This window comes from Meles meles, chromosome 13 (assembly GCF_922984935.1).
Source record: "Meles meles chromosome 13, mMelMel3.1 paternal haplotype, whole genome shotgun sequence".
Lineage (NCBI taxonomy): Eukaryota > Metazoa > Chordata > Mammalia > Carnivora > Mustelidae > Meles > Meles meles.
Genome location: NC_060078.1, coordinates 58,130,497 through 58,144,543, shown reverse-complemented (window position 1 = coordinate 58,144,543; position 14,047 = coordinate 58,130,497). Strand labels below are relative to the sequence as shown.

At 35.4% G+C, this 14,047-nt stretch overlaps 1 protein-coding gene across 3 annotated transcripts in view; it reads left to right on the top strand.

Moving 5' to 3' along the window:
* HPSE2 (heparanase 2 (inactive)) overlaps positions 1 to 14,047 on the top strand; it is a 768,592-nt gene that overhangs the window by 475,936 nt on the left and 278,609 nt on the right. The gene's annotated exons all lie outside the window — the stretch shown is intronic.

The window sequence follows — 14,047 nt, the reverse complement described above, 5'->3', positions numbered from 1 at the left end:
CTAGTTCTATTGACGTTTTCTACTTTGATAGTCTAATGTTACAATTCCTGAGCCACTCAAAGAATTTTCCCACCACCAAGGTCAAACAATCTTTCTTTCCTTTATACTCCTTTAACTGCTTAAGACCTTATCACCTTTTAGATTATTTCATATTTAGACTTAAGTTTCTTATTCATCTTTTTTGTTCCCAAGCTTTTAACTTGATTTTTTTTCCCTTACAAAATATGTCTTTATCACATTTACACATTTTTCTATTCCTTTCAGTAAGTGTAAATTCTTTCCTTTCTTGGTTGTCTCTATAAGTCTCATTCATGGATTTTCCATTATTACTCTCTGAATTTGATCTGCCCTCTCCGGATCTCATGGCTTCTTCTCTTGTTTGACTGAATTTCAACCTTAAGTAATTCTTTTTTTTTTTTTTTTCCATTTTATTTATTTTTTCAGCGTAACAGTATTCATTCTTTTTGCACAACACCCAGTGCTCCATGCAAAACGTGCCCTCCCCATTACCCACCACCTGTTCCCCCAACCTCCCACCCCTGACCCTTCAAAACCCTCAGGTTGTTTTTCAGAGTCCATAGTCTCTTATGGTTCGCCTCCCCTCCCCAATGTCCATAGCCCGCTCCCCCTCTCCCAATCCCACCTCCCCCCAGCAACCCCCAGTTTGTTTTGTGAGATTAAGAGTCATTTATGGTTTGTCTCCCTCCCAATCCCATCTTGTTTCATTTACTCTTCTCCTATCCCCCTACCCCCCCATGTTGCTTCTCCATGTCCTCATATCAGGGAGATCATATGATAGTTGTCTTTCTCCGATTGACTTATTTCACTAAGCATGATACGCTCTAGTTCCATCCACGTCGTCGCAAATGGCAAGATTTCATTTCTTTTGATGGCTGCATAGTATTCCATTGTGTAATGCAGGCAGCAACCTCTTCGACCTCAGCCGCAGCAACATCTTCCTAGGAACAACGGCAAAGGCAAGGGAAGCAAGGGCAAAAATGAACTATTGGGATTTCAACCTTAAGTAATTCTTTTAAGGAAGTATGTGGAAGTTACATTTTCTGAGTCCTTGTGTGAGGCGTCCTTTTTAATATTAAGACATCTAATGAACCCCCCATAGAAGACCAGTTACAATTTTGGTATTCACTGATTAAGAAAATTAATAAGGATAGGAAGTTTATATGAATTCAATAATTCTTCTTAAAATAATTTGTTTTGTGTTAATCCTAGGTGTATCTATAGGTACTCAAGAAATATCATTACATATATGTATGACATATATTATTTATTCAGTTTAGAGGTGGAATAATGTCTGGAATCCTGCAGTAAGTTGTCCATGTCTCTCAGGTTGGGAACCCAGTATGAACTAAGAATGGTTTTTGTATTTTTAAATTGCTATTTAGAAAAAGCAAAAGAATACTTGACAGAGATGATATGTAGCCCACAAAGCAAAATATTTACTATGTGGTCCTTCACAGAAAAAGTGATGTTATTCTTAGCTAAATTTCATAATACCTAAGAATAATCTACATGCTTTTTGTTTCACTACAACAAAATGCTAGGTTGTATTGTCTACTAGAAGTGAGTGGGAAAACTTTTCATTCCAGAACTAATGTGAACCAGACTCAGAATACTGGAGATTATATGCAAAAGAATATAGTTTATTTAGAAGATTCAAACAATGGCACTGAAGACTTAATGACTTTTTTCCCCACAAAAGTAAACCCTTAAATTATATGATAAATATTACAATTAAATATTTTCAAGTTTTCTTTTATTCCTTTATTTTAATATAGGGAGGTATAGAAAAGAAACCAAGAAAAGGACTAAAAAAGATAGTCATTTTTGTGTAGAAATGCAGACTTGTCAAAACAAAAATAAAACTCTCACTTGCTTCTCTTATCTTCACTTCCCCTCCTCCCCAATTATAAGTTTTAATAGTTTTGTTTTTCTTACAAAAATTGTTATTTAGATACCCAATATTTATATACATATATGATTGTATATATATATATTTGTGTATATGAGTACATGAATATATCACTTAGAAGAGATCATATTACGCCATTCTGGTCATTGCTTTTTTTTCTTTTTCATTTTTTTGAAGCAGTAATACATCTTGATATTTTTTCATATAAATGTATACAGATCTACTTTGTTCTTTTTTTCACATTTTACATTGAATTATTTTTAGCCTTATGAGAAAGTTCATTAAATTTTATGAAATCACAATTCATATGTAGTTCATAGAATTCTCATATACTCTTTATCTAGCTTCCCCTAATGTTAACATTTGACATAACTATAGTACAATTATAGAAATAAGGAAATTTAACATTGATACAATACTGTAAACTAGCCTATAGGCCTTTTTCAAATTTGACCAATTTTCCCACTATTGTCCTTTTTTTATTCATTCTAGAATTCCATTTAGGGCATTACATTGCATTTAGTTGTCATGTCCTTTTCAATCTGTGATCATTCTTTAGTCTTTTGTTTTCTTTCACTTTTGAAGAGTCCAGGACGTATATTTGTAGAATGTCCCTTAAATTGGTTTTGTCTGATGTTTTCTAATGATTAAACTCAGGTTTTGCATTTTTAATCAAAATACAACTAAAATGATGCTCTACCTGTCTCAAGGCTGTATATCAGGGTACCTTATGTCAATATGTCTACTAAGATTAATCTTGATCACAAGGTTAAGATAGTGTCTGTCAGGTTTTTCCTCTGTAAAGTTACTTTTTTTTTTACCTTTTATCTTAGAGAGGGTACTTCAAAACAATCCAAATCTTTTTTGTCATCATACTCTAACATACTAATTTTAGCATCCATCAATGGTCCTTGACTATAGCAATTACTACTTGAGGTGTTGCCTGATAGCAACACAGTTTTCTGTGTCCATTCTCCTACATTTATTTATAGGTATTCTGTGAGGAAGAACTATTTCTCCTCTCTGTTTTATATATTTAGTCATTTATTTATACCAGATGACTTTGGGGTCTTTAATTTTATTCTGGGGGTTATAATCCAGTGCTATCATTATTCATTTTGTTCAAATTCTCTCAGCTTTAGCATTGGAGGCTCATTCAGGTTAGCTCCTATGTCCTTTTGACATACCTTCATTACTTTTGGAGCACTCCCTTAATTATGGTACCACAAAATATTCTAGGCTTATTTTGTATCTTCTCTTACCTTGCTCTGGCATCAGCCATTTATTTAAGGAGCTTTGATTCTTTTTATGAGAGAATGGTATTTAGAAACCAAGATCTGGGTCTTAAGTGTGCTCATTGATACTGGAATGTTGTTGCTTCCAGGCTTGCTCAGTGGACACGAAATTATAGATAGATATATATAGATGTAGATACAGATATAGATATGGATATCTCACCCATATACACATCTATATTTCTGCATCTACCCATGTGTATGTGTATGTAAGTATGTATATACATACACATACCCATGTGTATGTATATACACACAACATACACACACACACACATATATATTATATGTGTATATATATATACACACACATATATATTAAAAACCATGAGTTACACTGATCCTCCAATTCCAATTCAACTCCACAGTATATTCTAGCCTTCTTTTCCTTATTTAGAATCTCTTTCTGTAACATAGATTCTTTATCTTTTGTTGAACAGTCTCGATTTCATAGGCATTTGGATTGTTTTTAGTTACTTGCTATTAAAAGGAGAGGTGGAAGGATAATCTTTGTATATCTTGGGAAACTATGAAAGTATATGTCTATATAGGGAAAATGCCTAGTGGTGGACTTGCTTGGTCTAAGGGAATGCATATGTAAATTTTGACAGATACTTCTAACTATCTTCTACAAATATTTGCATTCTTTTAAACTAACTTACTTCAGGGCACATTTCTTAGAAACAATCCAAAAGCAACTTCTAAAAAACAATTCTATATATACCACATCTTCTTTATCCATTCATCTGTTGATGGACATCTAGGTTCTTTCCATAGTTTGGCTATTGTAGACATTGCTGCTAGGGAGGTTGGTTGAACAGGTGGTGGGTAATGGGGAGGGCACGTTTTGCATGGAGCACTGGGTGTTGTGCAAAAAGAATGAATACTGTTACGCTGAAAAAATAAATAAATGGGGAAAAAAAATAAAGATAGAGATTCTGAAGTAGAATGGACAGCATGGCTCAGCTCTGCCAGAGGAAAGTGTGTGGAGGAAAGACTGCGGAGCAGACCCTGATTCTTATGACACCATGTCGAGTGACAGACGTCTGGCTCCTGCTGATGTCATGCGCCTGCCTACCAACGCACCCGTCTTCTGCAGTAAGCACGAACTTCATCGTGAAAAGAAGAAAACGTAAAAAGATCAGAGAATAAAAGCCCCGAGTCCAACAAAAAAAAAAAAAAAAAAATCCTAGCTTCTTTAATAATGCGAATGTCTTGTTTATTCTTCTCCTGTCATGATTTAGATGGACTTCTGATGGGACCCAGAGGTCCCATTATGTTCACTGACATTTAATTTTCCCTTTAAATCTAGTTAAATTGATTAATAAAATAATTAGTTTCTGTCCTACAGTCTTTGAGAGTGTTGTGATTTTTAGTCACAGAAATTTCCAAAATCTCTTTCTCCTTCAACAGCTTCAGTCATTATAGACATTTAGTCCGATTTCTTTATAAACTAGTTAAGGTTTCATTGCCCTGACTAAACTTGAGATATTTCTCTTCATATTAAAATTACCTCTTAGCTTAAAAAGATATCTTCAGTCTTTGTGAAATGGCTGTGTTTTCCTTCCAGGCAATTTTCAAACTGTTCTCTCTTAATAGCTACAATTAAAATGCTTCCCTTTTTCTTGGTTGTACTCACTAATTCAAATGGTTCCCCATTAAATGATGGTTTCTCTCTGAATTACAAGAGACATAGCTGGTAAAGAGTTCACCTCACTCTGCTTTAACTCTCACATCTCTTTCTGGCTTCCATTAGAAATTCCTTTGTTTTTTCAGCCACTGATGAACAGTCTCCTATACCTCCCCCATATTATTCAGTCCAAACTGAACATTTAGCAATAAGTATATTATATGAGTGGATTTAACAGCATGGAGTAATAGACATAATCAAGAGTGATCTTGTTATAGTGAATAAAGATTACTGAGATTGGGTATTTATGGTACAGAGTATAAGTGACATTGAATGGACCTAAATAATACCTGCATGAGTTAGAGATTTATTAAGGCTTATCATATATCAGACATTGAAATGGATGCTTAAAAGGCAGACATGGTACCTTCTCTTTGGCAAACGGTCCAGTATGCTTTTAGAGGGTGGAGCAGACTTGAACAGTGAAGGCATAGTTGGCTCTTGCGATAATGGGAGCTGACTAACTTTTGTCTTTTCTTCTCCTAATGTTCCACACTCCCTTCTTCAATGTCAAGTTTATTTGCTGGTTGCTCCAGCCAAAAACTTTAGAGTTTTCCTTGACCTCTTTTTTTCTGCATATTCCACATCTAATCCTTCAGCAAATATTATCAGCTCTACCTTTAAAATATCCCTGGGACCCAGCCACTTTAACCACACTGCTGCTACCACCCTAATCCAAGACAGTTATCCCTTGCCTGAATTATTACCATAGACTCTTACCTACTTTATTTGCTTTCACCTTTTCCCTCTCCTCCTCTTCTAGTCTCTTTTTAGCTCAACAGCCAGACTAATGCTTTTAAAACATGAATTGGGTCATATTCAAAACCAGCCAGTGCTTTCCTGTCATTCGGTGTTAAAAAAAAAAAAAAAAAAAAAAAAGGTCCTACTGCTCTGACCTCATCTCCTACTGCTTTCCCTGTCATTCATTCTGAATGCAGCCACGCTGGGCTCTTTGTTGTTCTTCACATTCATCAGTCTCATACCTGTCTTGGACCTTTGCCTTTAAGTCCATTTGATTTACTCTCATACTACCATAGGGTCTTTGCTTAAATGTTACCTTATTAGTGAGGCTTTTTTAGAATAGCATGCCTCTTCCATTGGTTCTACAATTCCCTCCCCCTGCTTTACTTCTGCCTTTGTACCTCATGACAACTACACTAAACATAAACTTCACAGGGGTAGGACCTGTTTTCTGTTTGGTTCATTGCTATAACCTTAAAGTGTATGATATTACTTGGTGCTCAGTCAATCTTTATCAAATGAAGGAATCCTACTAGCAATTTCAGCCACCAGTTGCTTAGATTTTAATAAGAATCTTATTTTTTGTGTTTGTTGGTTTGCAGTTTGTCAACTTTGTTTTTATTTACTTTGTTTTTAAGGTACTAAGTCTTGAGGAAACTAAGGAAAATGGCCATCATGCATATCTTAGTGTGAATTCATTGATCTTATGTGTTTATAATATAAAGCTGAGGTTACCCTTATTGAAGAAATGGCTTTTTGACAAAACAAGGTCTTGATTTTGATTTTTTTTTTTCTTAAACGTATTGTTGGTACTTCCTCAGTAACTTTCGTGGGTTTTTTTTTTTAATCTTCCTGTTACTGCCACAGAACTTCGACAAATAAGGTGAATGTCCAAAGTCTATTCCTTGTTCTGTACCACTCATTCTTTAAGTCTATACCCCAACCTAAATTTTGTTTCTAACCTCACTGTTTGATTAACTGTGATGACTTTTTTTCTCAGTCCATTTGCTTCTCAATTTCTCACTAACATGTAATGTCATTGACTAGCTCATCCTTGAAATTATCTTCTTTGGGGTTCCTTAAGATAACATTTCTGTTTCCTCCTTCTTCTCTGCCTTTTTCCCTGACCTTCCCTGACCTGAGGATTTCATCCTCAACCATTTTGTTCTTCAGAAGCCTCAAGAACTTTCATAACATCAGCTGTCAGCACTATATACGTGACTCCCAAACCTATTCTCCTTTTCATCTCAAGCCCCAGCTCATTTTCAGCTGCCTTTGCAACAAGGCTGCTTAGAAATCTATTCATATGAGATGCCAGGGAACATGTCCAGAGGACATAGAGGCATTGGCACCCTCTGGTGGAGAGAGTACAGTCATATTTAAGTATCTGCTTGCTTGGATGGACCCTGACAGCAGATAGGAGGATTACATTTGTTGAGCATCTACTAAATGCTCTATATTCAAATGTATATAATCTCTTTTTAAATGTATGTTATGTTCTAATAAACTTTAGAGTATATATGTGAACTAGCAATAATAATTACTATACAGATCTTTCTTTGGGTCCTTTCAATTTCTTACTAGACCACTTATATGCAACAAAAAAGATTTGGGTTGTGAGAATACTTTAGCATTTAAGGCAGGAAATTGTTCTCAGGTAGATACTATAAAGCATTACAGAACATTATATTATAATGAATTACAGAACAATCCTTTAGGAATTTAGCAGGTTAACAGAAAACAAGCCATTCACTCTGGAAAAGTGACTAAATCAAGAGGTAAATCCCAAAACAAGATAATGCCATAGATGCCACAAGACACCCACATGTTACATATGTTATAGAACCTGTGTTTAGAGAAAGTTGTGGTCACTGTAGGGAGATTGATGTGTTCAGGAATGGCTTCATAAGGAGGCGGGACTTAAGCTTATCCTTAAGGAGTTATTTCCCAAACTTCTAGTGCTGTAGTTCTCAATTTTTGTCATGTTAACAAACCATCTATATTTTTATTTCCCCATACTTTTTTCTGTATTAACATCTTTGGGGGGTATAAATCCCTTTGCCTTGTCTTAAACCATAAGCTCCATAAAATCATTGGTTTGATGTGCTTTTGTGTTTGATATATATGTATATATTATTTGTTTTTCTTTTTTCTTGTGTGTGTGTGTGTGTGTGTGTGTGTATGTGTGTGTTTCTAATATACATGAAAACTACACAGGAAATTCTCATCATATAAAGGTAATTAATTCTAGATAAAGGCCACTTAAAGGAATCAGTCTACCTAAAAAGAATATTAGTCATTCATATTCAATTTTCATGCAAAAGTATGATTTCTAAAGGACACTAAAATTATGAAAATAAGTGTAACAAATTATAAGCTCTTATTGCAACTGTGAACAATTTCAATGAATAGAACATTATTTAATTGAATATTGAGTATTTTTCTGAGAAAATAATTTAACTTTTGTGGCATGAGCATAAATATTAAAAGACTTCAAAATAGACCTCTCTTTATCTTTTAATATTCAAAATTATTTTTGAGCAACCTATTTTTATCCCTGTGAGTTTTCTCTTGTTCAGCTAGCTGATCTAATTTTTCTAGATCCTTATTTATTAGTGGATTTGCATGTGATTTGAGTAGTTATCAGGTGCTATTTTTATTGATTTCATGAAATCCTGACTCTTTAGCTCAGACTTGTAACTTGGCTTTCCAATAGATTTATAGTGGGTTTGCATTATATTGGATAAATTAAAAACATTATTGATTTGTTTAGTGAGAATTTTGCCAAGTGAAAGAATGTTAATTCAATTCTCAGTTCAAGAGTGAATATTTTGGTGTTCAGGTGATTTGTTTTCCTATGCATTCTTTAATTCTAGGAGTGCTTTCTCTCAAACTTTTTATACCAGAGGAACACTTGAAATAACTCTCAAGTTTCAGGGAACCCCTGGATTAAATATCTAAATCTCATAATATGTTAAAGAGATCATTTAGTTGTAGATATTGTTATCCAATAATAATTTCCAATGCTCATTTAAACAGGCAGTGATAGTTTCCTCAGAATCTGTTTAGGCAACTTCTTAGCCTATTCTTTTGTATGTTCCCCTTTCCCACAAAGGATACCAACTCCAATGTATGTCAGCGGTATAGATAGAAGATACTTCAGTTTTTCAAGATTTAATAATTTTTTTTTATTTTTATTTTTTTCCCTTTTTATTAATTTTTTCAGCGTAACAGTATTCATTCTTTTTGCACAACACCCAGTGCTCCATGCAAAACGTGCCCTCCCCATCACCCACCACCTGTTCCCCCAACCTCCCACCCCTGACCCTTCAAAACCCTCAGGTTGTTTTTCAGAGTCCATAGTCTCCTTACCCAAGTAGGGCTAAAAGTCTTACCACAAATTTCTATCATACTGTTGAGTATGCAGTGCTACTGAGTATGATATGTGATATGTGGTAAGTACAAAATAGTTGGGGTTTTTTTTTCCCTCTCTATTTAAAACTAAAACTGAGGCCTTTTCCCTAAGGTCAGGAACATGGCAGGCATGTCCACTATCACCACTGCTGTTCAACATTGTACTAAAAGTCCTAGCCTCAGCAATCAGACAACAAAAATAAGTTAAAAGGCATATGAATCTGCAAAGAAGTCAAACTCTCACTCTTTGCAGATGACATGATACTCTATGGGGAAAACCCAAAAGACTCCACCCCAAAATTGCTCATACAGAAATTCAGTAAAGTCAAGATATAAAATCAATGCACAGAAATCAGTTGCATTTCTATACTTCAACAATGAGACAGAAGAAAGGGAAATTAAAGAGTCAATCCCATTTACAATTGCATCCAAAACCATAAGATACCTGGGAATAAGCCTAACCAAAGAGGCAAGGGATCTGTACCCAGGAAACTATAGAACACTCATGAAAGAAATCTAAGAAGACAAAAAGAAATGGAAAATGTTTCATGCTCATGGTTTGGAAGAACAAATACTGTTGCAATGTCTATGCTACCTAGAGTAATCTATACATTTAAAGCAATTGCTATCAAAATACCATCAATTTTTTTCACAGAGCTGGAACAAATAATCCTAAAATTTGTATGGAACCAGAAAAGACCCCAAATGGCCAAAGGCATGTTGAAAATGAAAACCAGAGCTGGTGGCAGCACAATTCTGGATTTCAAGCTCTCTTACAAAGCTGTTATCATCAAGACAGTATGGTTTTGGCACAAAAACAGACACATAGATCAATGGAACAGAATAGAGAACCCAGAAATGGACAACTCTATGGTCAACTAATCTTTGACAAAGCAGGAAAAAAATATCCAGTGGAAAAAAGAGAGTCTCTTCAACAAATGGTATTGGGAAAATTGGACAGTCACATGCAAAAGAATGAAACTGGATCATTTCCTTACACCATACACAAAAATAGACTCAAAATGGTTGAAAGATCTAAATGTGAGACAGGAATCCATCAAAATCCTAGAGAAGAACACAGGCTGCAACCTCTTTGGCTTTGACTGCAGCAACTTTGTGCTAGACATGTCTCCAAAGGCAAGGGAAACAAAAGCAAAAAAATGAACTATTGGGACTTCACCAAGATAAAAAGGTTTTGCACAGCAAAGGAAACAGTTAAAAAAACTAAGAGGCAGCTCACAGAATGGGAGAAGATATTTGCAAATGACATTAGAGATAAAGGGCTGATATTCAAGATCTATAAAGAACTTCTCAAACTCAACACTCAAAGAACAAATAATCCAATCAAAAATTGGGCAGAAGACATAAATAGACATTTCTGCAAAGAAGACATCCAAATGGCCAACAGATACATGAAAAAGTGCTCAACATAACAGCCATCAGGGAAATACAAATCAAAACCACCACTGGCATGAAATACCACCTCACGCCAGTCAGAATGGCTAAAATTAACAAGTCAGAAATGATAGACGTTGGCAAGGATGTGGAGAAAGGGGAACCCTCCTACACTGCTGGTGGGAATGCAAGCTGGCACAGCCCCTCTGGAAAACAGTATGGATGTTCCACAAAAAGTTGAAAATAGAGCTACTCTATGACCCAGCAATCGCAGTACTGGGTATTTACCCTAAAGATACAAATGTAGTAGTCCAAAGGGGCACAGGCACCTGAATGTTTACAGCAGCAATGTCCACAATAGCCAAATTATGGAAAGAACCTAGATGTCCATCAACAGATGAATGGATGAAGAAGATGTGGTATATATACATAATGGAATACTATGCAGCCATCAAAAAACCTGAAATCTTACCATCTGCAATGACGTGGGTGGAACAAGAAGGTATTATGCTGAGCGAAATAAGTCAATCAGAGAAAGACAATTATCATATGATCTCCCTAATATGAGGAATTTGAGAGGCAGAGTGGCAAGTCATGAAGGCTAGGGAGGGAGAAAATGAAACAAGATGGGATTGGGAGGGAGACAAACCATAAGAGACTCTTAATCTCAGGAAACAAACTGAGGGTTGTTGGAGGGTGGGGAGGTAGGTATAGGGTGCTACGTTATGGACATTGGGGAGGGTATGTGCAATGGTGAGTGCTGTGAAATGTGTAAGCCTGATGATTCACAGACCTGTACCCCTGGGGCAAATAATACATTATATGTTAATTTTTTTAAGTTACAAAGAAAGATTTAAAAAATGGGCAGAAGACATGAACAGACATTTCTGCAAAGAAACACAAATAGCTAACAGACACATTAAAAAAAGCTCTACATCACTCAGCATCAAGGAAATACAAATCAAAACCACAGTGAGCTACCACCTCACACAAGTCAGAATGGCTACAATTAACAAGTCAGGAAATGACAGATGTTGGCAAGGATGCAGAGAAAGGGGAACCCTTTTATGCTCTTGGTGGGAATGCAAGTTGGTGCAGCCACTATGGAAAATAGTATGGAGGTTTATCAAAAAGTTGAAAATAGAGCTACCCTATGACCCAGCAATTGCACTACTGGGTATTTACCCCAAAGAAGTCTTACTCCATTTACCTACAAATGTAGTGATTTGAATGGGTACCGGCATCCCAATGTTTATAGTAGCCATGTCCACAATAGCCGAACCATGGAAAGAGCTGAGATGTCCATTGACAGATGAATCAATAAAGAATATGTGGTATATATGTACAATGGAGTAGTAGCCATAAGAAAGAATGAAATCTTACAATTTGCAGTGATGTGGTTGGAACTAGAGGGTATTATGCTAAGCAAAATAAGTCAGGTAAAGAAAGACAATTATCATATGATCTCACTCATTTGGGAACCTAAGAAACAAAACAGAAGATCATAGAGGAAGAGATTAAACAATAAAACAAGATGAAATCAGAGAGGCAGACAAACCATAAAAGACTCTTAATCATAGAAACAAACTGACAGTTGCTGGAGGGGTGGAGGTGGGGGGATGGAGTAACTGTGTGATGGACATTAAGGAGGGGAAAAAAAGAGTGAATTTTACTCTATGTAAATTGTACCCCAATAAAGCTGACTTTAAAAAAAAAATCAGATCCAGATTTAAGACAAAACTAACAAAACTTCTTAGACAACCTTTCTTAAAAAGAAAAAGAAAAAACAAGTCATTAACTTTCTTTATTGAAATTAGTCCCTTTCTTTTCATGAATTTGAAAACTTACAGGCAAACTTAATATGTTTTTATTAAATAACTGGTTTAAGCCAAAATAGGATATAATTTTTCTAAAGGCAGACTTGTTAGACTTGCTTAAATAAAGTTTATGAATATAATTAATGTTGTTCTCAATGTGAAAATAAATTAACAATGTTTAATAGTACATTTAATAAAATTTTATGTCAAAGCAATATGAATAAATTTATAGCCTAAGATGCAATTTTATATAATACTTTGAAAGAAGCCATTTTCTTATGAGTGTCTTGGTCAAGCTCATGCAAGATAATTGTAAAATTAATATTCACATGTATTGGTTTCATGATCACTTTAATAGGCTTTTTAAAAACATTTTTATTTATTTTTTAAATTTCTTTTCAGTGTTCAAGAATTCATTGTTTATGCACAACACCCAGTGCTCCATGCAATATGTGCCCTCCACAATACTCACCACCATGCTCACCCAACCTCCCACCACCCTCCCCTCCAAAACCCTCAATTAGTTTCTCAGAGTCCACAGTCTTTCATGGTTCTTCTCCCCCTCCAATTTCCCACTTTAATAGGCTTATAAACACATTTTAATTTTCATTTCTACTTTGGAGCTTAAAATAAATAAGTTTACTTCTTTAATGTGAAACCTCTGCCTTTTGCTGTTGCATAGTTACTAGACTCTGGGTTGAATGTGAGATAAGTTCCCATGGATTTTTATTTTCAACTGAAATGAGACAACTTCTGTCCTTGTTCTTGGTGCTTCTTAAAAAATACTTTCTCATATATGTAAGAAGAAAAAAATGACAACCTCCCCAAACCCCGCATCAAAAACTGATAATGGATTCAACCAAGTGATCGTGCTACTGCTTTCCAAGACTGAAAGACTTACAACAATTGTTAATAAGGAACCTTGGTCACTCTTTCATTTTTTGTAGAACCCCCTAGTGTTCCACAGAACCCCATTTGAGGAACCCTGCTCTAAGGACTTGGATAATGAATACCAGGGTAATGCGAACCCCTATACATAATTATTAACCTAAATTGTTTTTTCAATCTACTTAGCACTTAAAGTTGTATCATCCATACCTTGTAAAATACTGTCTAAAAGGACAAGTAAGATCTGGATATGTTTAAAAGAGGGAAAGGGCATGCCAAATGAGGAGAATAATTAGGGCAAACGCTAGTGGAGCAAGGGATTCTATAATAGACAGAACTGGATGACACCAACAAAGAACTCATAGACGACAATAGAGAAGCTTGAAGTTGGGGGAAAATTAAGATTGAGTTCTAGAGTCCTTGAACTAAGGAAGGAAAGTCTTAAAAATCCACTAAGGTTTTCACAGATGAGTGAAACTGATGAAAGAGATTGGAAGGAAGATGAATCTAGACAGGCAAGCACAGATATTGTTGTGGTAATTCATGCAAGTGGAAATGAGAGCCAGAACCAGAATGGCGACAGTAGATATGAAGGAATGGGATGGGTATGGGACACATGTTGAGTAGAGTTGATGGTATCAGGGATCAAAAAGACAATGAATATATTTACACTAATGGTGTTTCCATTCTCAAAAATATTAGAAATGTGGAACTGAGTATACTTTTTTCGAAGTGCAGCTAGGCTGAGCTATATTCAAGACTTACCTGCGAGTCGTCTCTCTTGGCCTTGCCTCCCAACACTATTCCTATCATTTCACAAAGGAATACAGACCCAGCAGTGTCAGATTGTCTTATTTTTCAAGATGAAGCTAGAAAT